The 25,514-nt window shown below is 39.3% G+C and overlaps 1 non-coding gene across 1 annotated transcript; it reads left to right on the top strand.

The window, feature by feature from the left end:
• Positions 1-3,617: 3,617 nt before the first annotated feature.
• LOC127077104 (small nucleolar RNA R71) lies at positions 3,618-3,724 on the top strand. The gene has a single exon (XR_007787087.1). It is a non-coding gene; the product is annotated as a small nucleolar RNA R71 (small nucleolar RNA).
• The last annotated feature ends 21,790 nt before the right edge of the window (positions 3,725-25,514 follow it).

The following is a 25,514-nucleotide window of genomic DNA, read 5'->3' as shown; positions in this document are numbered from 1 at the left end:
TTCGTTCCAATAAAAGTTTCTCACATCGTTGAAGAACTTCTTCTTCCGGTGGTAGTCAAGATCAGGGGGTACGATATCAGCGGCTAGGTAATTAACAAATTCTGTATACCATGGCACGTTACTTATAGCTAAGGATTTTTGGAAGTGCTCATGAGGGCCTAGGCTATCATCTTCAATGGTTTCTAGTCTAGCTATCAGTCTATCATAGGCAAAATCATCATTTATGGGTACTAAGTCTGGTTTCAGATGTTCTAGCCTAGAGAGGTGATCAGCTACTACATTTTCAGTGCCTTTTTTTTATCTCTGGTATCTAAATCAAACTCTTGTAGTAACAGAATCCATCGGAGTAACCTAGGCTTGGCATCCTTTTTACTTAATAGGTAACGAATGGCAGCATGATCGGTGTAAACTATAATTTTGGCTCCTACTAGATAAGATCTAAATTTGTCTATAGCGAAGACTACAACGAGTAATTCCTTTTCGGTTGTTGCGTAGTTAAGTTGGGAAGCGTCTAGGGTTCTACTGGCATAATAAATCACATGTAATGTTTTATCTTTCCTTTGTCCTAGAATGGCTCCAACGGCATAATCGCTAGCGTCGCACATTATCTCGAAAGGTTCTGACTAATCAGGGGGTTGCATGATGGGTGCTGAAATCAACACTTGCTTTAAAAGATTAAATGCTTCATTACATTTTTCATCGAAAATGAATTCAGCATCTTTCATTAAAAGGCTAGTTAAAGGTTTAGTTATTTTGGAGAAGTCCTTGATAAAACGCCGGTAGAATCCAGCATGTCCAAGGAAACTTCGGACTTCTCTGATAGTTTTGGGTGGTTTTAGGTTCTCTATGACTTCTATCTTAGCTCTATCTACCTCAATACCTTTTTCGGAAACTATATGTCCTAAAACAATCCCTTCGGTGACCATGAAATGACACTTTTCCCAGTTTAGCACGAGGTTCACCTCCACGCATCTCTCCAGGATTTTTTGAAGGTTAGCAAGACAAGTTTTGAAATCAAATCCGCAAACCGAGAAATCATCCATAAATACTTCCATGATACCATCTAGGTAATCTGTAAAGATTGACATCATGCAGCGCTGGAAAGTAGCTGGGGCATTACAGAGACCGAATGGCATTCGTCTGTAGGCAAAAGTTCCATAAGGGCATGTAAAGGTAGTTTTTTCTTGATCTTCGGGGTGGATAGGTATTTGGAAGAATCCAGAGTATCCATTTAGATAGCAGAAGTAAGAGTGTCTAGCTAGACGCTCCAACATCTGGTGTATAAATGGTAAAGGGAAATGATCCTTCCTGGTTGCTTTATTTAACTTTCTGTAGTCTATGCACATCCGCCATCCTCCTTCTATCCGTTTTGCCACATCTTCGCCTTTATCGTTTTGTACGACTGTGATGCCTCCCTTTTTAGGTACTACATGCACAAGGCTCACCCACTTACTATCCGTGATCTGATAGATTATACCTGCCTCAAGTAACTTAAGAACTTCTTTTTTAACAACAACACTCATCATAGGGTTTATTCTTCTCTGATGTTCTCTAGAGGGCTTTGAATCTTCTTCGAGCAAAATCCGATGCATGCATACGGATGGGCTTATACCTTTCAGGTCAGAGATATTGTATCCTAAGGCTGAGGGATATCTTCGTAAAACATCTAAGAGTTGGTCTGTTTCCTCTTGGCTCAAGGTAGCACTGACTATAACTGGACGGTTCATCTCTTCATCGAGGAACTCATATCTCAAGTTCTTAGGCAGTTCCTTAAGTTCTAAGGTTGGTTTCTTAGGACATGGCATAGGATCTGGGGTAAGGGATAAACATTCGTAAAGGTTATCATCGATGTAGGGTTTCCTAAAGTCATCATCTTCCAGTATGAGAGTTGATGGCAACTTAATTGTTTTTATAATTTCTTCTTGTTCTATTTCCCTAACGCATTCATCAATGATATCTATGGCATAACATGCGTCTCCCATCACAGGTGCCAAAAGAAATTTTGAAAGTATAAATTCTATTTTCTCGTCACCTACTTCAAAGGTCAACTTTCCTCTCTTGACATCTATTATGGCTCCTGCAGTTGATAAGAACGGTATACCTAGAAGGATTGGTATATCATTGTCCTCTTTAATGTCCATGACAACAAAATCAGTAGGGATAACTAACTGACCTATCCTAACAGGGACATCTTCTAATATGCCTATCGGATACTTAACAGATCTATCGGCTAACTGAAGTGACATCTTAGTAGGCTGTAATTCTCCTAAGTTTAACCTCTCACAAACTGCTAGAGGCATTAAGCTCACACTAGATCCTAAGTCTAGAAAAGCTTTTTCGATGACATGACTTCCCAAAACACAAGGAATGGAGAAATTTCCAGGATCTTTATCCTTTTTGGCTAACTTATTCTCGGAAATAGAATTGCATTCCAAGGGCTTCGGATCGTCGAGTCTACGTTTGTTGGTAAGAATTTCTTTGAGAAACTTTGCATAAGAAGGTATTTGGGTGATGGCTTCTGTGAAAGGGATTTCTACGTAAATTTTTTCTATAACCTTAATAAATTTCTGATACTGGTTATTGATCTGGGTTTGTTTGAGTCTTTGCGGATATGGTATCGGTGGTTTATATGGCGGGGGTGGTACATAAGTTTTGTCTTTAGGTTCTTCTCCTTTTTCTTGACCTTCCTGTTTTTCAGATTCCTCTGGTTCCTTCACTTCGTCCGTGGGTTCGGTATATTCCTTAGAAGTTTTGGGTTCACTCAATCTTGGGTTTGGTGGTTCATCATAAGCGTTCCCACTTCGTAGGATAATGGCATTGGCTTGTCCTCTCGGATTCTCTTGAGGTTGTCTTGGGAACTGTCCTCCAGGTGTGGTCTGGGGGGTTTGGTTTAAAGCTACCTGAGAGATCTGGGTTTCAAGCATCTTGGTGTGAGTAACTATTTGGTCAACCTTGGTTCCTAACTGGGTAATCAGTTCTTTAACGTGAATGTTCTGGTTCATGAACTCTTTGTTTTGTTGGGTTTAAGCAGTGATAAAATTTTCCATAATTTTCTCAAGGCTCGACTTTGGTGGCACAGGTTGCATAGGTTGATTTGGTCTTGGGGCTTGGTAACCTGTTTGTCTCGGAGGTGCATTATTTTGGATAGGGTTATTGCTTTTATAGGAGAAGTTCGGATGATTCCTCCATCCAGGGTTATAGGTGTTTGAATATGGGTTCCCTTGGGTGTAGTTCACTTGCTCATAGTGGGTTTCGTTTAAGAGATTGCATTCTACAGATTAGTGTCCTTTGGTTCCACATATCTCACAATCCGACGAAACTGCAACTGCAGTATTCGGGTTTATGCACATATGTTCCACCTTGAGGACCAACGCGTCCATTTTAGCTTGCATCATGTCTATAGAGCTTAACTCATGTACTCCTCCTTGGACTTCCTTCTTCTCAACTGTCGCTCGTTCAACTCCCCACGATTGATGGTTTTGAGCCATATCTTTGATGAGGGCACTAGCTTCAGGATAAGGTTTGTTCATCAGTGCACCGCCTGCGGCAGGTCGATGGTCATCTTAGTGTTATAGTGAAGTCCATTATAGAAGGTTTGAATGATCAACCAATTTTCTAAACCATGATACGGGCATGCTCTTAACAGCTCTTTATATCTCTCCCAAGCTTCGAACAACGATTCTCCTTGATTCTGGGTAAATCTAGTTATGTGGTTTCGAAGAACGACGGTCTTACTTGGGGGAAAGTATCTAGCAAGGAATACTTTTCTAAGGTTATCCCAAGTTGTTATAGAATTGGGTGGAAGGGAATCTAACCACTATAGGGCTTTATCTCTGAGGGAGAAAGGGAATAATCTTAAACGGATTGCCTCAGGAGAAGCTCCATTGGTTTTAAAAGTGACTGCTAATTGGAGAAAGATTTTTAAATGTTGGTTCGGGTTCTCAGTAGCGAGACCTGCGAATTGTCTCTGTTGCACTAGTTGCAACATGGAGGGTTTAAGTTCGAAATTATTAGCTGGGATGGTTGGGTTTACTATACTAGAACTAGGTTCTTCGTTGGATGGTTGGGCGAAATCCTTAAGAGGTCTATGATTTTGGTCTTCGGCCATAGATCTCCTAATTCTATGGAAAAATAAATGTGCGCGAGCGTAACTTTCAAGTTCCGCCAGAGGGTATACTAAGCTTCCGGTGATGCGAGTTCTTCGCATTGACCGGCAGGTAACAACCTAAGTCTAAACGATATAACTATAGGGTACGAAATTTGACGAAATTGGTCCCCAGCAACGGCGCCAAAAACTTGATGCGTGCTTTCCGCAAGTATACGAACGCGTCAGAGTAATATAAAAGATTGTCGAATCCACAGAGACCAAGTGTCAATCTATCGTTATCTATTGTTATGGTGTTTATCTAAGGTAATCGAAATAGGGGTTTTTAGAGTGCACAATGAAAAATAGAGTATTAAATAAAATTCAATTAATAAGGACATGTTCAAATGTAATTCACATAATCAATTAATAATCCAAGTACTTGCTAATAGAATTACTTATGGGCAGTGTTTCTTACTTTGAAAAGAATGAATTTAACGGGAACTGTCGCTTTCGCGTATTCAGAACCGAGTTGTACTCCCTAACCAAACCCTCTTATTGTCACTTATAAAAAGGCAAGCATTGCGTTAGAGTAGTAAACCTATTTTTAAGAAATATAGTATCTTGAGTAAGTTACGAAGTATTTTGACCTGGATTTCTTAACCAAAAGAGGTTCTTACGAACCAGACTCTAAACTTATAAACGCGTCCGAAAATAGTTTTAAAATCACTTTTCTTTTTAAGTTAAAAACTCCTAATGAACTAAACAAAGCGCTTTCGCTGTATTTGAAATAGTTAAAAACAACTAAGTTTAAAAAGACGTTGGACGGCTTTCGGTCTTACCCAACGGAAATTAAGTGCGGGAAAACTAAAGTTGAAAGTCAAAATAGCCCTTAAGTGTTTCTACGAACAGTTGTACGGATTATTGGTTCAATTACGATCCTTACATTCTAACCTTTATAGGTTTAGCTAGACATGGTAAAGTAAATGTGCATTTTAATTTAAATAAAAGTAGTGCGAGTGCGAGAAATAAACAAAGTAGTGCGAGTGCGAGAAATAAACGAAAGTAGTGCGAGTGCGAGAAATAAATAAAAGTAGTGCAAGTGCGAGAATTAAATAAAAGTAGTGCGAGTGTGGAAAGTAAACAAAGTAGTTCGAGTGTGGGAAATAAATAAAGTAGTGCGAGTGCGAGAAATAAACGAAAGTAGTTCGAGTGCGAGAAATAAATAAAAGTAGTGCGAGTGCGAGAAATAAATAAAAGTAGTGCGAGTGCGGAAAGTAAATAAAGTAAAGACAGTGCGGGAAAGTAAAGTAGACAACGGTAAAGTAATAAAAACCTGCTTCAATCGGAGGGTTGAATAAAGTGCGAAACGGAAATGAAAATGGCGGCAGGATTAACTTCCTTCCAAAGTGCTCCAAACTCGATTACAAACTCGATTACACAGTTGTGGCAACACTCCGATGTGAAGCGATTACCACTTTTACAATACTGAATATATGTCTAATTGTAACTAAGTTTGTTCTAAGTTTGGATGATGAAACAAATGAAATCGAGTCTCTATTTATAAGCAAGGAAAATAATGGAAATGACAAGGATGCCCTTCAGTTTGAATTTGGTAGGGAAACTTCTTTCTTCTTGTGGCGCCCGCCACAACACCATGGCGCCCTCCATAAGGGTAAATTGTGGCGCCCAAGTGGAGATAGTGGGAGACATGGCAGTTGAGGGGAAGTTGAACTATGACACGTCATGGCTGGACCCATGGCGCCAGCCACAGTGGGAACCACAACTGCAAAATGCTGATTTTTAGGTTTTTTTAGCTTATTTTCATTCCTTTTCTCGATCGGGGCTCTGATTAGACTGAAAATCTGAAAATAAAGAAAAACATAGTAATAACATAACAAAATAATAATAAAACAACTAAAATGCATGTGAAATCGGAGTCGAAAATATGGTGAAATTCAGTGTCATCATCCACCAAAATGGATGATTGATCTTGATAATGACTTGATTCATCTCTTGACCTTTATTTTCCTTGTGCGTGATCCCTTACTTATGATTGTTGCATTCATGCATTCCATGCGCATCATAACATTCATCACACAAAATTTCAAGGAACTAAGGTATCATTTGCAAATATTTTTAGACCATGGATTGTTGACGAAGGAACACTAAGAAGTATAGTTTCAGATGTCCCGACTTGAAAGAGTTAAGGAAGCTAGCATCTTTTGTATTAGATCCCTTGGACTTCAAAAAACGTCATGGGAAGCTTCTGTCCGTCTTGTTTGCTGATGTAGTTGAAAGACTCTTGAGTGTGTTGGTGCAATTCTATGATCCTCTCTACCATTGTTTCACTTTCCCAGATTTTCAGCCTGTGCCTACATTGGAGGAGTATTCTCATCTTTTGGGGATACCTGTTTCTAGTAGAGTGCCTTTTAGTGGATTGGAGGAGATTCCCCGACCTAGTATTATTGCTGAAGCTCTTCACTTGAAGAAGTCTGAGATAGAGGCTCATTGGGTGAAGAAAGGAGGGTTATTTGGATTGCCATCTGTTTTCCTCATCAAGGAAGCTACCACTTTTGCTCAAGCTGGTAGTGTGGATGCTTTTGAAGCTATCTTTGTGTTGCTCATTTATGGATTAGCTTTGTTCCCTAACATTGACGGTTTTGTTGATGTTAATGCCATTAGACTTTTCTTGATTGGGAATCCTGTGCCTACTTTGTTAGGTGATATGTATTTCTCTTTGCATCTAAGGAACTCTAAGGGTGGTGGAACGATTGTCTGTTGCATTCCTCTTCTGTACAAGTGGTTTATTTCACACTTGCCTCAGACGCCTGCTTTTGTGGAGAACAAACAAGTCTAAGGTGGTCTCAGAGACTTATGTCTCTCACTAATGATGATATAGTTTGGTATGATCCGTCCTTAAGCAGTTTGGAGATTATTGATAGTTGTGGTGAATTCTCTAATGTGCCTCTCATTGGTACACAAGGAGGAATTAACTACAACCCTGCTTTGGCTCGTCGTCAACTTGGGTTCCCCTTGAGAAACAAACCTAATAACAGTTTGTTAGAAGGTCTTTTCTATCAAGAGGGTAAAGATCCCCAACATTTGAAGCAGAAGATTGTGCATGCTTGGCATAATGTGCATAGGAAAGGAAGATCCGAGCTTGGTCCGTGCAATTGTGAAGCTTTGGAAGCTTACACTCTTTGGGTGAAGAAGAGAGCTATGGAGTTGAAGATGCCTTATCCTTGTGAGAGACCCATGTCTATGGTTGTGGCTGAGCCATTAGCTCTCCCTAACCAAGATGTAGAGGAGTTGGAAGATGCGCTCATCAAGATGAAGCAAGAGAAGGATATGTGGGAAGAGCGTTTCCATGCTTTGAGCAAGAAGCATGAAGAGTTGATATTGGAGTCTAAGGACAAAGATGCACTGATTGAGCTACTTGAAGACCGAGTGATGAAGAGACAGAGAGAGCCAGAGGTTTCATCTTCTAGCATGCCTCAGCCTTCCGTTGCTTGGAAGAAGATTGTTGACCAGCTTGTCCTCGAGAAGACTCAGATGAAGGCTTCTTTTGAGACCGAGATTCGTCGCATTCGAAGGAAGTACGCGCCTTCAGCCAGATCTTCTGACACTGTTGTTAGGGATTCTTAGGATGACTAGTCTCCTTTTCTCTTGTATCTTTTATTTTGGTTTCTGAAATTATACTCAGTGTAATCCTTCCAATTTATATAAATGAAAAGAGATTTTTTGGTCATATCAAAATTATTGCAATTGCCATTTCAATTTTTATATATATTTGCAAATGATATGGTAAGCTCCTTGGAAATAAAAAAATAATCAAGCATTGCATTTCATGCATCATTTGCATAAGAAGGTTTTTGCCAGGTTTCTGATCAGTGTTCTTCTATGTTTTAGCCAAGCTGACTCACCGGTACAACACTCAAGCCAATCATTCAAAGATCATGGAACACCTTGAGCAAGAGAACCGAGACTTGAAAGGGGAGATTGCCCGACTGACTGCCATGATGGAGTCAGATCTTGATGCCCAGAGCCAGGCTTCTCCAACTCCTGCAACTCCTCCCGCGAGGACTGTCATTTCTGAAGTGGTTACCTCTACAGTGTCTGCTGCCACCGCCCACTTCGCTCTGAATCTGCCTGCTGGATTCCCTTGGGGAATGCCACCCAATTTTGTGCTAGAGGGTTTCGCTCCCACTTTTGCTTCCACGCCGGCATCTAGCCCGGTCATGTTTGTGCCACCTCCCGTTGTGCACACTTTGCCGCGTATTAAAGACACCATCTATCACTCCGAGCCATCTGAGGGCCCGTACGTCTATGAGAAGATGGATGAGATGAAGGATCAATTCCTTGAATTGCGCAAGGAACTGAAAATGCTGAGAGGCAAAGATCTGTTTGGGAAGAGTGTTGTTGAACTGTGCTTAGTGGCCAATCTAAAAATCCTAGTCAAATTCAAAGTGCCTGACTTTGAGAAGTATAAGGGAAACTCGTGTACACCCAGTCATCTTGTGATGTATGCCTGCAAGATGTCAACCCAGACAAATAATGATCAACTAATGATTCACTATTTCTAGGATAGTCTGACAGGTGTTGCGCTCCGTTGGTATATGGGGCTAGATAGTGCAAGCATCCGCACTTTCAACGATCTAGGAGAGGCTTTCGTGAAACAGTATAAATACAACATGGATATGGCGCCAGATAGGGACCAACTGAGGTCCATGTCTCAGAAGGACAAGGAGACGTTCGAAGAGTATGCTCAACGTTGGAGGGAGTTGGCTGCCCACATTACTCCTCCTTTAGAGGAGAAGGAGATGACGAAAATCTTTCTCAAAACCCTGAATTCATTTTATTATGAACGTATGATCGCCAGTGCCCCCAGTGATTTTACCGAGATGGTAAACATGGGGATGAGACTTGAAGAAGGGGTCCGTGAAGGACGATTGTCGAAAGAAGAGGCGTCAACTAGCAAGAAGTATGGGAGTAATTTTAGCAAGAGGAAGGAAAATGAAACAAATGCAGTAAGTAGTGGGAGGCAGAGGAGGCCTCAAGCAGAAAGGAATTTACCATCGCGTCAATATCATCATCATCAAGTATCTTCTATTATTCTAGTGTTTTCCAATCATTCAACAATACCGATTCAACAACAACAACATCAATATCAAAATCAACGTCAGCAACAACCGTAACAAAGAACAAACATCTACAACAACAACAATTCCAACAATAATCATCACCAGCAACAGAACTTCGAGAGAAAGAAGGTCTCTTTCGACCTAATTCCTATGTCATACGCAGAATTGTACCCATCTTTAGTCCTCAAGAAATTGATCCAACCGAGGAATCCACCATAGATACCAGAACCACTTCCATGGTGGTATAAACCTGAGCTTCAATGTGCTTTTCACCAGGGTGCACCTGGGCCCGATATTGAGAACTGTTATCCGCTAAAATATGAGGTGCAAAAGCTTATGAAGAGTGGCATGGTGTCTTTTGAAGACCGCGCGCCTAATGTGAAAGCTAATCCCTTGCCCGCTCATGGTAATACCTCAATGAATATGGTGGACGGCTGTCCAGGTGAATATAAAGTTTTTGATGTGTGTTTCATTCGTGGATCCTTGGTGCAGATACACAAGGACATCTGTATGGTGAGTGACTATGAACATGATCACAAAGGCTGTGATATTTGTTGTATGAACCCAAGGGGGTGTGTTGTTATGAAAAGGGACATCCAATGTCTGATGGATGAAGGCATGATCCAGATTTGTCAATCCCGTCATGAAGATGACGATGTTAATGTCATTGTTCCCGTTTTCAAGCAACCAGAGCGGTCGGTGATGCAGTATGATAGTAGCCAGAACGTCAACAATAGATCAATTTTGCCTCTGGTAATACGGTTGGCGGGCCTAGTCCCGTATGCATCTGATAAAGCTATACCGTATCAATACAATGCTATGATGATTAAGAAAGGTCAAGAGGTCCCGTTGCCTACGACCAATTCAGTAGTAAGCATTGCAGATGTTACGAAGGTGACCCGTAATGGTCGATTTTCTGGGTCAGTTGTCCCAGAGAGTAAGGAAGATTTGATTGTTGGTAAGAAGGCGGAGGTGCCTAGTGTAGATCCTGTTGGATGTTCAAGAGATAAGTCTGGTGAATCAAGCAATTTAAAAGCCAATAGTGATGATGATGAGGTACTCTGGTTGATCAAGAGGAGTGAATTTAACGTGGTTGAGCAGTTGCTTCAGACTCCCTCAAAGATTTCTGTGTTGTCTCTGCTTTTAAACTCTGAAGTGCACAGAGAAGCACTCCAGAGAGTTCTCGAACATGCATACGTGGAGCAAGATGTTACTGTGGCTCAATTTGATCACATTGTAGCTAACATCACTTCATGCAACAATTTGAGTTTTTGTGATGAAGAACTCCCTGAGGAAGGAAGAAATCACAATCTGGCTTTGCATATCTCGATGCATTGCAAAGAAGATGCTTTGTCAAATGTGCTAGTTGATACTAGGTCGTCACTCAACGTGCTTCCAAAGTCAACATTGTCAAAGTTATCGTACCAAGGAGCTCCCATGAGATATAGTGGGGTGATTGTCAAAGCCTTTGATGGCTCGCGCAAGACTGTAATTGGTGAAGTGGACCTTCCAGTCAAGATAGGTCCGAGTGATTTTCAAATTACTTTCCAGGTAATGGATATTTACCCGGCCTACAGATGTTTATTGGGAAGGCCATGGATTCATGAGGCAGGCGCTGTTACTTCCACTCTGCATCAGAAGCTCAAATTTGTCAAGAATGGCAAGTTGGTGATTGTGGGATGTGAGAAGGCGCTGTTGGTCAGCCATCTGTCATCTTTTTCATATGTGGAAGCTGAGGATGAGGTTGGGACGTCGTCCCAAGCCTTGTCTATTGCTGCTGAGAAGAGAGTTGGGGCATCTATGTCCTCTCTGAAAGATGCGTAGAAGATTGTTGAAGAAGGTCCTGTTGATCAGTGGGGGTGCGTGGTAGAGGTCGTCGAGAACAAGGGAAGAACTGGTTTGGGGTTCCAGAAGGGCTCATCAACCGTTAGATCAGAAGAGATGCAACTCAGTTTCCGTAGCGGAGGGTTCATTCATGGGAATGAACAACACTTAGCTGCTGTGCTAGAGGACAACGAAGAGGAAGACTGCACCAACTTTGTGACGCATGGACAGACATGCAACAATTGGACTGCTGTTGATATTCCTGTTATTTTGCATCGATCTAAGTAATTGCTTTTTATATTTTAAAAAAATCCTTCTCCTATGCCTAAGGGAGAAGTGAACATTGTTGGGAATTTTAATTTGATCATCAATAAAATTAATTCTATTCATCCACATCTTTGATGTTTTATTTTTACTTTTTGCTTATTTCTGAAAATGGTAATCACAAAAAAACATAAATAAACAATATAATTGTCCATCTGCATAATATTTGGTCACAAATTCACTTCTCTAAAATCAAAATATCAAACCATTATGCAGGTTGGTTCCTAACCCCATTGAATGCAATGATCCTTCTCCTTCTCCAAATTTTGAATTTCCTGTTTTTGAAGCCAAGGAGGAAAGTGATGAAGAAGTGAGTGAGGAATTGTCTCGTCTTCTTGAGCAAGATGAGAAGAGTATTCAGCCATTTGAAGAGCAGATTGAGCTTGTCAACTTGGGTTTTGAAGATGATGGGAAGGAAGTCAAGATTGGGTCTCGACTGTGTCCAAATGCTAAGAAGGGGTTGATTGATCTTCTTCGAGAGTATTCATATGTGTTTGCTTGGTCCTATCAAGACATGCCTGGGTTGGATTCTGATATTGTGGAGCATAGATTGCTGTTGAAGCCAGAATGCCCGCCAGTCAAGCAGAAGTTGAGAAGAACACATCCTGATATGGCTGTGAAGATCAAAGAGGAAGTTCAGAAACAGATTGATGCCGGTTTCCTTGTAACTGTTGAGTATCCATAATGGGTGGCCAACATTCTGCCTGTGCCGAAGAAGGATGGAAAAGTCCGCATGTGTGTTGACTATAGAGATTTGAATAAAGCCAGTCCGAAAGATGATTTTCCTCTGCCACACATTGATATGTTGGTAGACAATACTGCTAAATTAAAAGTCTTTTCGTTTATGGATGGATTTTCCGGATATAATCAGATTAAGATGGCAAACGAGGATATGGAGAAGACCACATTCATTACACCCTGGGGAACATTCTATTATAGAGTGATGCCTTTCGGCTTAAAGAATGTTGGTGCAACTTACCAGAGAGCAATGACTACTCTTTTTCATGATATGATGCATAAAGAGAATGAAGTATATGTAGATGACATGATTGCTAAATCGATTAATGAAGAGGAACATGTTGAGCATTTGTTGAAGCTATTCCAGCGTTTGAGGAAGTATAAACTCCGCTTGAATCCCAATAAGTCTACTTTTGGTGTTCGTTCTGGTAAGTTGTTGGGCTTTATTATCAGCGAGAAAGGTATTGAAGTTGATCCTGCCAAGGTCAAAGCAATACAAGAGATGCCTGCGCCCAAAACTGAGAAGCAAGTCAGAGGTTTTCTCGGCCGCTTGAATTATATTTCCAGATTCATTTCCCATATGACTTCCACATGGGCGCCTATATTCAAGCTTCTTCGGAAAGTTCAGTCTTGTGATTGGACCAAAGACTTCCAGAAAGCTTTTGACAGTATCAAAGAATATTTGCTTGAACCTCCGATTTTGTCTCCACCTGTTGAAGGAAGACCGTTGATCATGTATTTGACTGTGCTAGAAGATAGTATGGGTTGTGTTCTTGGTCAGCAAGATGAGACTGGGAAGAAAGAAATTGCAATTTACTACCTCAGTAAGAAGTTCACCGACTGTGAGACTCGGTATTCAATGCTTGAGAAAACTTGTTGCGCATTAGCTTGGGCTGCTAAGCGTCTGCGCCAATATATGTTGAATCATACCATTTGGTTGATATCCAAAATGGATCCGATCAAGTATATATTTGAGAAGCCTGCTTTAATTGGGAGGATTTCCCGTTGGCAGATGTTGTTATCAGAGTATGATATAGAATACCGATCTCAGAAAGCGATCAAAGGTAGTATCTTGGCTGACGATTTGGCTCACCAACCAATTGAAGATTATCAGTCAGTACAATATGATTTTCCAGATGAAGAGACTTTGTACTTAAAAATGAAAGATTGCGATGAACCATTGCTAGAAGAAGGGCCAGAACCTGGTTCCCGTTGGGGCATGGTATTTGATGGAGCTGTTAATCAATATGGAAATGGAATTGGGGCAGTGATTATTACTCCTCAAGGCACACATCTACCATTTACAGCTAGATTAACTTTCAAATGTACAAACAACATGGCAGAATATGAAGCTTGCATTAAGGGGCTTGAAGAGGCCATGAATCTCAGAATCAAATATTTGGATGTCTTCGGTGATTCAGCTTTGGTAGTAAATCAGATCAAAGCAGAATGGGAGACAAATCAACCCGGTTTAATACCATATAGAGATTATGTGAGGAGGATTTCAACTTTCTTTACAAAGGTTGAGTTTCATCATATTCCTCGAGATGAGAATCGGATGGTAGATGCTCTTGTAACGTTGGCATCAATGATTGTAGTGAAGTATTGGAATGAAGTTCCCAACTTATTTGTGATGCGTCTTGATAGGCCAACTCATGTGTTGGCTGTTGAAGAGATCAAAGACGAGAAGTCGTGGTATTACGACATCAAATGTTTCCTTCAAAGTCAAATTTACCCACCTGGGGCATCTTTGAAAGATAAGAAGACTTTGGGAAGATTAGCCGATAATATCTACTTGAATGGTGATGTACTGTACAAGAGAAACTTCGACATGGTTTTGCTCAGATGCATGGATAGACACGAAGCAGACTTGTTGATGACCGAAGTGCATGAAGGTTCCTTTGGTACTCATTCCAATGGACATGCAATGGCAAAGAAGATGTTGCGAGCAGGTTACTATTGGCTGACAATGGAATCTGACTGTTGCAAGTTTGTGAAGAAATGCCACAAGTGTCAAATTTATGTTGATAAGATTCATGTTCTTCCGACACTCTTGAATGTTATCTCTTCCCCATGGCCCTTCTCCATGTGGGGAATTGATATGATTGGGATGATTGAGCCCAAAGCTTCGAATGGACATCATTTCATTTTAGTGGAAATTGACTACTTCACAAAATGGGTTGAAGCGACATCGTATGCAAATGTAACCAAGTAAGTTGTTGTAAGGTTTATCAAGAATCAGATTATATACCGTTATGGTGTGCCAAGTAAGATCATTACTGATAACGGATCGAACTTGAATAACAATATGGTGGAAGCTCTTTGTAAAGACTTCAAGATTGCACATCATAATTCTTCTCCCTATAGACCCAAGATGAATGGGGCTGTTGAAGATGCGAATAAGAACATCAAGAAGATTATCCAAAAGATGGTTGTCACATATAAGGATTGGCATGAGATGCTCCCATTTGCTTTACATGGGTATCATACATCCGTCCGCACTTCAACAGGGGTAACCCCTTTCTCACTTGTTTATGGTATGGAAGCAGTGCTCCCCGTAGAGGTTGAGATTCCTTCATTGCGTGTGCTCATGGAAGCCAAGTTGACTGAAGTTGAATGGTGTCAGACCAGGTTTGACCAGTTGAATTTGATAGAAGAGAAAAGATTGACTGCCATGTGTCATGGTCAGTTATATCAGCAGAGGATGAAGAAAGCTTTTGATAAGAAGGTCAAACCTAGAGTGTTCGGAGAAGGTGACCTTGTGCTCAAGAAGATTTTGTCGTTCAAGTCAGATTCCAGAGGAAAATGGACTCCCAATTATGAAGGCACATATGTTGTTAAGAGAGCCTTCTCAGGCGGTGCATTGATTCTTACAACTATGGATGGTGAAGAGTTCACTCGTCCTGTGAACGCAAATGCAGTCAAGAAATACTTCTCCTAAAAAAGAAAAGAAAGCTCGCTAAGTTGAAAACCCGAAAGGGCGGCTTAGGCAAAAATGAGCGTCTCGGTGGATTGAAAACCCGAAAGGGCGATCCATGCAAAAATTAGAGACATAAAAACAGAAATAATTTCCCGATAAGTTGAGTACCCCACCTTGGGGAAACTTATGCAAAAATTAGGGATTTATGGCAAATAACTGCATTCTGCTGATCTTCAGTGATTTGCGAAGGCTTGTTTGAGCACAAGGGTTGACATTGATTCATCACCTCAGTAGCGGTCAAAAACACAGTGGATATCAAGATTTGGTAGAAGGATTAAGGATCATTTGTATTCAATATAACCCTTTTTCCATGTAAATTACCATTTTCAACTTTGTAAAATCTATGGAGTCTTGTCATTTACAGACTACCATTCTATTAAATAAAGTTGAGCTTTTATCCAATTGTTTCTATTCTTATTTACTTCGGCCAATAGTTTTAAATTTTATTATGATCATTTTGAAATTAAATTTTTAAATCAAAATCAAGTTTTCTTTAAAATATAAATGCAAAAACTTTTCCAAAGCAAGTAACAATAATATCAACAGCATTTCAGTGAGAAACAAGTTCTTAAGTGTAAAGCATCTGAGATTCCCCAAGCAGTAACTCTTCGGGTATCTCTAGGCATCAGTGTTGATTCATGTCCTCAATAGAGTGTTGTTGTCCTTAGCTAGCGGATTCAGTTCCCTGGTGAAGTGTTTGGTTCCCCAATAAAGTTTCTTTCTGTTTCTCCAACTGAGTTGGTTGATTCATATACTTTATGGCGTATTGTTTTCCATAGTGAAGTCGCAAAGATGTTTGAATATCCCAGTGGAGTTTCTTTCTCCATCCCCGACAAAGTTTCGGCCTTCCCAGCCGAGTTCGTATTTCTTCAGCAGGTAAATTATCATCGAAAGATGTTTGATCTCTCCCCAATAGATCGTTTTGGTATCTCTACCAATCGTCGCATCTTTGCTCCCAGTCAGAGTTTCCCCCTGGTTTTTGAGCAGTTTTTGATTCCTCCCCGATAGGGTTGTATCCCACTTTTATGGTGTTGACCTAAAATTCCCTACAGTTGGAGATGTTTTTTTCCTCAGCAGATCTCCTCCCCAGCTAGGTTTGAGCTTTTGGATGTTGATCTCTCTGTTCTTTAGCAGTTTGTCTCCATGATTTTTGTGGATTGGCCGAGGATTGAACCGGTGGTTCAAATTTCTTTGCGACACCTCTGTATCCTTCATGATCGTTTTGTCAGCATAATCACCACATATACATATACATATACATTCATATAAATTCATGATTTGCATATTCTGCATATTTGTTTGGTTTGAGATTTTCATTCTCTGTTATGGCGGTACTTTATCCCCATACCAAATCTGGTGTCTGTCCTCCTTCAAGTGTAGAGTGTCATCCCCTAAGCAGAAAAGACTTTAAACTTTCTCTGTTTCCCCACTGAGTTGTTTCCTCGTGGATGACTGTTATTTCAGTTTCCTCTCCAGCAAATTTCCTGGATGGAATTACTCCCCTTGAGTTATGTCCTCATTGGGTTGAGTCTTGGTTGATTGTTCTTTTTAGTTTGTGGTTTGTTACTTCTTACCCAATACCCGGCAAAAGTACCCCTTTTCTCCTTAGTAGAGTCCCCCGAAAGTATATCTTTGATATGTTCATCTTAACCGGTGACGAATATCTTTCATTCCCCCGCGTGAGTCTATCCTTGATATGTTCACTTTAACCAGTGACAGGTATTCTCTTCTTTGGTATTCTACCCAGTAAAAAGGTAGTTGTAATCCCTATTTTGTTTCCCCAGAGAGTTAATCCTTGATATGTTCATCTTAATCGATGTCTGGTTTTCTTCTCCTTGTTGGTCTTCTACCCAGTACCGGTAGTTGTAAATCCTATTATTCCCCTTTAGCGGAGTCAATCCTTGATATGTTCACTTTAACCGGTGACGAATTTTTCTCTTCTTTGGTATTCTATCCAGTAACTGATAGATGTAATCCCTATTTTCTCCTCTTTCAGAGTCTATCCTTGATATGTTCATCTTAACCGATGACGAATTTTCTCTTTGATTGGTCTTCTACCCAGTAACTGGTAGTTGTAAATCCTATTTTGTCCCCTCGGAGAGTTTAATCCTTGACATGTTCATCCTAACCGGTGACGGATTCTCTCTCCGACGGTTTTCTATCCAGTTTTTTATAGATGTAATTCCCTTTTCGTTCAGTTGGTATATCCTTGATATGTTCATCCTAACCGATGACGGGTATCCTCCTTGACATTCCCAAGCGAGTTTAATCATTGATATGTTCATCTTAATCGGTGACAGATTTTCTTCCCTGTTGAGTTTATCCTTGATATGTTCATCTTAACCGATGACGGATACTCTCACCCTTTGGTCTACTGCCCAGTAACTGGTAGTTGTAAATCCTTTTTTCTGCAATTTTCCCCAGCAAGGTTATTCTCACCCAGTAACCGGTAAAGAATACTTCCTTCTGGTGGTCCTCAGCGAGTCATCCTTGATATGTTCATCCTAACCGATGACAGATGTTCTCTCTGTCAGATCTTTATTATCTCCTTACCCAGTAACAGGTAGTAGATAATAGATTTTTGCTCCTCCTGTGTTAAAATGTAACGCTTCCCCAGTCGAGTCGAGTGCGCATTTCCTTAGTGAAATCGTTGCTTCCCTGCATGAGTCGAATACTTCAGTTTTATCCTGGCTTATTCGTACCCCCTGCAGGAGTGTTTGTTTCCTCGGCCGAGTCTTTCCATTTTATATGGATCCCCTCAAGTCCCCTAGTAGTTTTAAGTCGTAGCCTGGCCTACGCATAACTCCTTTTATCCCCCAGAGTCTCTGTCTCCCCAGTGAATTTTCCTTATGGAATGCATTATACTCATGCGGATTTTCGGTCCCTCTTATTTTTTTCCCTTTGTGGCAATATTTCCCCACAAAGCATTAACTTTTACATTCATATGATATGCATCATGAGGTCTCTTAGGGACCAAAATTTGTTTCTCTATGTTGTTATTTAAGCTCATTCTACTGAGTCGAACTGAAGATTTTAACCTTCACCTCCTCAGTTAGAATGTCCCTAAATAGGGGCAGCTGTAAGACCCCAATTTTGACCCTAAGATCCCTCATGCATTTCACCATAAGCATTAGCATTGGGATCATACCCTGGTATCCTCCTTACCCCTTTTCATTGGGTTTGTTTTGGGAGATATCACCAAGCACTTTGTGATTATATCATACTTGTATTTTATCATTTCACTAACCAAAATACCAAAAATATGTCTTTGTATTTATCTAACTCTTTTTGTAGGTAGGGACATGATTTCCTTGATTCATTGATCACATCTAGGGTTTGAGACGCTCATGAACAAAGAGCACCATCAATAATTGATTCAAGAGTGGTTATGAGCATCATATATGAGTCCCAATCGTTTCTACATGTTTTATTGGTCAAGTTTGCTTCAAGAGTTTGAGGGTGATTTGCCTTGGAAATCCTAGTTTGACTGGGTATCTTGAGTAACTTATCCAACAAGCTATCTCACCAATTGATCAAATTTCTCAAGGGACACATTAAATTTCATCATCTTATACATATATGATCTACCATGATCCAAGAAAGTCAAGAGAATTGGAAGTTAGCAAGTTGGTCGATGGTGGTTGGCCAGATGAATTCATCTAATCAAACCTGGGTCTCCCTAGACCCTATCTCCTACAATTTTTACCATATGAAAATGATTCAGAGAGCTAACTTGCTCTAAATGACATTTCAAACAACTTTCATGTTGAGACCTAGATCTAGTTTTGCTTGGAAAATCATTTTCTATGTTGAAACATTATAGGTCATTTTGTCTAAACCCTAATTTGAAAGTCAATTTCCCAAGACCATAACTTGCCCAATTTTTATGAGATGAAAGATTTCCAAGTTGCACAATCAAATTCAATGTGTCTAATTCAACTTTGATGTTTGGAAAGGGAGCTAATTCAACTTCTTTGCAGATATGATATGAGGCTACATTATAGGTCACTTTTGACCTATACCATTGATCAAGTGATTTTGCCAAACTTCAAAAATGCATAACTCTATCATTTCAAATCCAAATGACCTGAAATTAGTGACCATTTTGAAGGTCTTTGAGATAGATACAACTTTGATGAAGACACGTTTCTCATTTGAAGCTCATATAAAAAGTTAAGCAAGGTGGAATATTGAGACATATGGCTTGACACTTAGAAAATTTTTGATATGTCAAATTTTCCCAAACTTCCACCTCAAACATCTCCATGTTCCAAGCTCCAAATGAAAAAGTGTTCAACATCAAACTTGTTTCTATTGATCTCACCTTTCCAAAGAGCTAAATTTCATGCATTTTGGGTGAGAAATGCATAGGCTGCGCATGGCTTAAAAATGTTGGTATCATGTGTCATGGATCCAACTTCAAGTATCAATGTTTAATTGCCTTGCATTCCAAGCTTTTTCAACATATCTGAACTTCAAATTTGGACTTTCAGCAATCATTTGATGGGCCTATGCATGCCCATGCAGCTGCTTACATCACTTTGCCAATTTTAGAAACTTGAATGGAGTGTGCAATTAACACTTGAATCCTCTATAAATTGAAGCTCAATTGCTCATAATCAGGACACACACTGCGCAAGCTTTGATTCCCTACAGAAAACCCTTCATATTGAGAGGATAAACCTGAAAAATTCTGTTGAATTTGAGCTTGAATCTCCACTGTTTTGGAATTCAATTCTCCAGGAGTCCATTGGTTCTAAGCCATTCCATTCCACTTCTGCAAGCAATTGGAGTGAAGCAAAACATGATTCAGATCAAGATCTAGCAAGCTCAGACCTCCATTGAAGGTATTTTGCAGAAAATTTGATCTCTTCGATTCTCCCTGTTTCTTGCTCAGTTCTCTTGATTATTGTGTTGGCTGAAGTCCTACAAATGTAGGCAAGGTGTTTGAGTTGTTTTGATGATGAATAGAAGCAACTCAGATCATGAACCTCATTTTTCAATTCCACATATCTCTCAATATAGTTGGAATTGGAAGAAATGGAGGTGAAATTCGTGCTCAGTGATGTTTTCTCTTTAAAATCATGTCCCTGTTTGAAATTTTGGTGATGGTTGATGATGACCAGTCCGGCGAGGCTCGCCGGAGAAGACAATCGAAGCTCTGGCTCCGGTGATGATGTGGTTGAGGTCTAGACCGTGTCATCCAATTCCTGCGTTCTAATCTTGACCGTGCATTGTGATTAACAAGTTTGCCACGCAGTTGACTAGTGCCTTGGTGGAACGCGCGTTGTGGGTCATCAGATCTGCCACCTCAATTAATGAGGGAGATCTGATGGTCCATGTATTTTTGCATTGTTTGATTTTCCATTTAATTCCATTATTTTCAATAATTCATAATAAATTTAATATTGATCCAAAAAATATGGGACTTTCACCAAAAATTCTCAAATATTTTTCTCTTTCATATTCTAAATTAAAATTATTTTTTGGATCATTATTAATATTTTTCATGAATTAATTGATTTTTCATTGATTTTTAATTGTTTAAAAATATTTTTAAGTGTCCAAAAATTATGAAATTTTTTATCCAAGGTCCTTTGACCTTGTTTGACCTATGATAAATCACATGGCCATTTATTTGGTGTTTTGATGTGATTTTAGGATTTGGACAAAACATATTTGAATTTAATGCATTATTTTAATATTTTTAATTGAATAAATGCCATTTTAATTGTGTTGACCATTTGAATTGACTTATTTGAGTTTCTCATTTGTTGTTGGGCCTTGGTCAAGGTTGATTTGACTTTGTCAAATTAATATTATTGGATTTAGGGGATTGATGGAATGTACATTCCATCTCCCAAAATGAATGAATAATATTAATTTGATAAAAGTCCTCCTTTGACCAATTTTTGATCTCATTCATACCCTTTCCCTCTTCATCTAATTCCATTTCCTCATTCATTTATTTCAATTGGCCAATGATATCTCTAAGTCATAATGCTAGTTGATTAAAAGATTAACATGAGTATGGATGAGATTAGGCCACACCTTTGCATATTTTTGTGTGTGGTATGTTTAATGAGCATAGTTCTTAATACTATGTCTGCAACATGCATTAACACCAAAAGTCTATTGCCCGGCCTCAAATAGTTATGACTTCTACATAAGTCCAATTACGATTACTTAACATAGCGCTAAATTTATGACATAAAAGGCATAAGCATTCTAGTTAGTGAGATTGTAAGTCTCCCCTCTTCCATGGTATTGTGTGGAAACTTGGCCTTATTTCCTTCCTTTGGAAGATGTTTTGGTTCAAGGATCCATGCTTGTGACAAGTGGGTTGAGTGTTCTCCAAAGAATGTCTTGAAATCAAGAGCAAAACAAAACTAACTATTAACTTACTAACCATTAACCTTTACTTTCAAGCTTTTACTTTTAATGCAATTTATTTTTATTATCATTTGTCATTGTACATATCATTCTAATTGTTTATGTTTATGCAATTTTCACTTTGTCCACTTGGACCATATTGTGTGATATACTTTTTTTCTTTGTTTGTTTGATTGGTCTTTGACCATTAATGCACATAATAATAACAAGAACCCTAAAAGATAATTTGAGTGGACTGTTGTTTTGATCTCCCCAATTGGACTTAGAATTTAGGCAACATTCCTTTTCTAATGGACTTGGCCAATGCCAATTTGTTGAAGAACCAAGTCTTGTAAGTTGGAATTCATCTGATACATCATTCTAGATCTCTCCAGATTCATCTGCAACATTGATCCTTGTTAAGCTATTATGTTGAACCTATGACTTGTGGTTTTCATCTGCTACATGGGCTATTTTGAAGAAGATCATTGAAGTGAATAAGCTTGGATGAGGCCATCTTTATTTGATGCCCTTGCTCTTCAAGATTGATATAATTGTGCATTTGTGTGTTGCTTGATTCTAAAAAGTCCAAGGGAATTCTTGATTTCTATTGACATACTTGTCTATTGGATTGCTCCCATTTGGTCAGATCTTTTCAACTTTAAACTTTTAAATTTCTTGTATCTAGGATAGTCTCTTCATCTTCTCCCCATTTCTTTAATTTCAAAACCTCTCCCTCTATTTTCAAAATCTTCTTTGTGTGAACTATTTTTGTTCTAAACTTTGACCACTTTCAAAAAGGTAGAAACTTTGGCCTTATGCCATTGCATTTTTAAACTCATTTTTCTTAAATCAAACTTGTAAATTAACTTAACTATACTTGACTTAAACTTTCAAAAAAGCCAAAAGGAACTAACTCATTCAAACCATTTTTAGGCTCTTGTGCCTTTCAAACTTAAATTTTGTTAAAACCAACATACTCACTTTGAAATTTCTAGCACGAACTACGAGGTGTTGATCCCTCATCTATATGTTGGTACGTAGGCACGAGACCGAAGGTCTTGTCAAACACAAAAATATAATTAATCAATTCTTTTCTCATTCCCCCCATTCTATTTGTTTGTAAACATCACTTTATACCAAGTACATATGCACACAAAAGGGCTCCCTAGGAGTACCTATGACACTTTGGGTGCTAATATCTTCCCTCTGTGTAACCAACCCCCTTACCTGTGATCTCTGATTTTTATTAGTTTTTATTTGAAAACTTCTTACTATTTGGGGTTTATTCGTATTTTTTCCCTTTTCCCTTGGAAACAATAAAATCGCGGTGGCGACTCTTGTTAATTGATCTCTAGCTTGTCAATAGCTTAATGATCATGAATTTCTCGCTACACATTTCCACCCCCTGTTTGTTTCTTGTGTTGGCTTTACGCATATGGTGCAGATACTCAAGCAGATACTGAGGATTCTTAGATATTGCTTGTGTGGAAAATGCCTAGTGGCCTTCTTTGTTTATTGTTTTCCGTGTCATTTAGTTACCTTGTATCGCTCTGATATTTTAACATTTAGATTGGGATCATTTACTTTTTTTATTATGCGAGTTGTTATGTTTACCTAAACTAATATTTCATTGAGTTAAAATGATTTCTATTTTGATGAGACAATTAAGTTGAAACATATTTTTGAGTTTCGCTGCTTTATTCTAAAGTTTTGAGAATGATGGTTTTTTGAGAGAGATGTGACACCCTTTCCTGAATAAAAAGTATTTCTTTTACATGATTTTATTTAAATAAGAGTTTGTGAGTTTAGGGTGTTATAGGAGTTACCCGCATTGTTGTCCTTTATTTTTTTTTATGTACCACTATTTAGATATTATGTCGTTGATTTTTATAGACGAGTATTACATCTCTTCTGATTGTAAGGACATGTTATTTTATGGGGTGCACTCTTTTCCCTCTATGCCTTTCATAGGACATGGTTTTTTAATGAGGTACCTCAATTTTTTATCTTAGAGAATCTATGTTTTCTTGTTACTCCCTTTTTTGTAGGAAACCTAAAAGCTCTAGATAAGATTGCCCTATAAGGTAATCAAAACGCTGGATCCTTAAGTGGGATCCTTGTCGCCCTTTGAGGCAATAAAAACACATGATCTCAAAGTGGGATCCTTGTCGCCCATTGAGGAAATCAAAATGGTGACTCCCTAAGTGGGATCTTTGTCACCCATAGAGGAAATAAAAACGATGAATCCCTAATTGGAATCCTTTCCTCCCCTTAAGGTGATCAAAATGCTGGATCACTAAGTGGGATCCTTGTCGCACATAGAGGCAATCAAAATGTTGGAGTCCTAAGTGGGATCTTTGTCGCTCATTGAGGTGATAAAAATGATGAAGTGGGATCATTTTCTCCCATAGAGGCATTTAAATCTTTGGATCCATAAGTGGGATCCTTGTCGCCCATAGAGACAATCAAAATACTGGATCTGTAAGTGAGACCCTTACCTCCCATAGAGGCGATCAAAATGATGGATCCCTAAGTGGGATCATTGTCGCCCATTGAGGTTATTGAAATTATAAGCCCCTAAACATGATCCTTTCCATACTTTAAGACAGATAAAACTTTGGGTCCCCCTGCAATTCTTAAAAGCAATCAAATTATTTCAAGGGGAGAAATGACAACTAACATCCTTAGCAATCAAAATGATGGATCCTTAAGCGGGACCCTTGTCGTCCAATGAGGTGATCGAAAAGATAGACCCCTAAACGCGATCCTTTCCATCCTTTAAGCCGGAAAAAACTTTGGGTCCCCCTACAATTCTTAAAAGCAATCAAACTATTTCAAGGGGAGACATGACAACTAACATCCTAGCTAAAAACTAAAGAATAATTGTACAAAATAAACTACGAATGAGAATACAATAAAGGGGGTTAACATAAAAGACATCCCTAAGGGGTGCCGTTGTTCTTACAGTTACAAAAATCCCCCGAAGGGGTGATGAAATACAACAAAAGGCCATTAGGGGCCAAGGAACATTACAAGCAAACCAAATAATCAATTCTCCTTCTGAATTAACTCCTTCCCGGTAGAATTCTTTGAATGAGGGAGTCCAGATTCATTGCCTCTCGTCGCCCCTCCCTTATTGTAACACCCAAGACCGAAGAAGGGAGGGAGTGGTCGCCCGAATTCATATCAAAATGAGTGTTTTCTAAGACTGTGCAGGTATGAGATTGCATGGTTAAAGGAAGGCTTATAAGGATTGATTGGTACTACATATACTAACAAGATGCATATACTTTTTGGTAGCCTAACAAATAAGAACTCCATAGTTAAGCGTGCTTGACCTTCAATAGTATTTGGATGGGTGACATTCTGGGAAGTTTATTGGAAAGCGTGTGAGTGAAGACAAAGCATATTGAAAAGATAATTGTTGGTTTGTGGGGTTAGCCGGTAATCCTGAAAACAGTATGGGGCATTATAAATGGTATTGGAGCATACCTCTCCTAGTATAATATGGTTCGAGGATGAACCAAGAGGAAGATGATGGGCATGTAACACCTGAGGCCGAAGAGGGAGGGGAGTGGTTGTAACACTTGAGGCCGAAGAAGACGGGGAGTGATCGCCCGAATTCTTATTGGAAGGATATGTTTCTGAGGCTGTGCAGATATGGAACTACATGGTTCAAGGAAGGCTTATAAGGATTGATTGGTACTACTTATACCAATAAGATGAATCTTCTTTTCAGTAGCCTAACAAATGAGAACTTCATAGTTAAACGTGCTTGACTTGGATTAGTATTTGGATGGGTGACCTTCTGGAAAGTTTCTCGAAAAATGTGTGAGTGAGGAAAAAGCTTGCTGAAAAAACCTGTGTTGGTTTGTGGGGTCAGTCGATTACTCTGAAAGCAGTCTAGGGCGTTACACTTATCATGGTTTTCTTTGATAGGAGCAAAAGTTTTAGGCTCTTAGGGGTAACCTCCTCCTCATCCACCACCTGGTCATCATGAACGAATTTAAGGTAGTCCATTTGGTTCAGATCTAGACTTGGGTAG

This window comes from Lathyrus oleraceus, chromosome 4 (assembly GCF_024323335.1).
Source record: "Lathyrus oleraceus cultivar Zhongwan6 chromosome 4, CAAS_Psat_ZW6_1.0, whole genome shotgun sequence".
In the NCBI taxonomy this organism is placed as follows: domain Eukaryota; kingdom Viridiplantae; phylum Streptophyta; class Magnoliopsida; order Fabales; family Fabaceae; genus Lathyrus; species Lathyrus oleraceus.
Note: the sequence above shows the minus strand (reverse complement) of the source record. Positions and strands in the feature narration are given on the sequence as shown.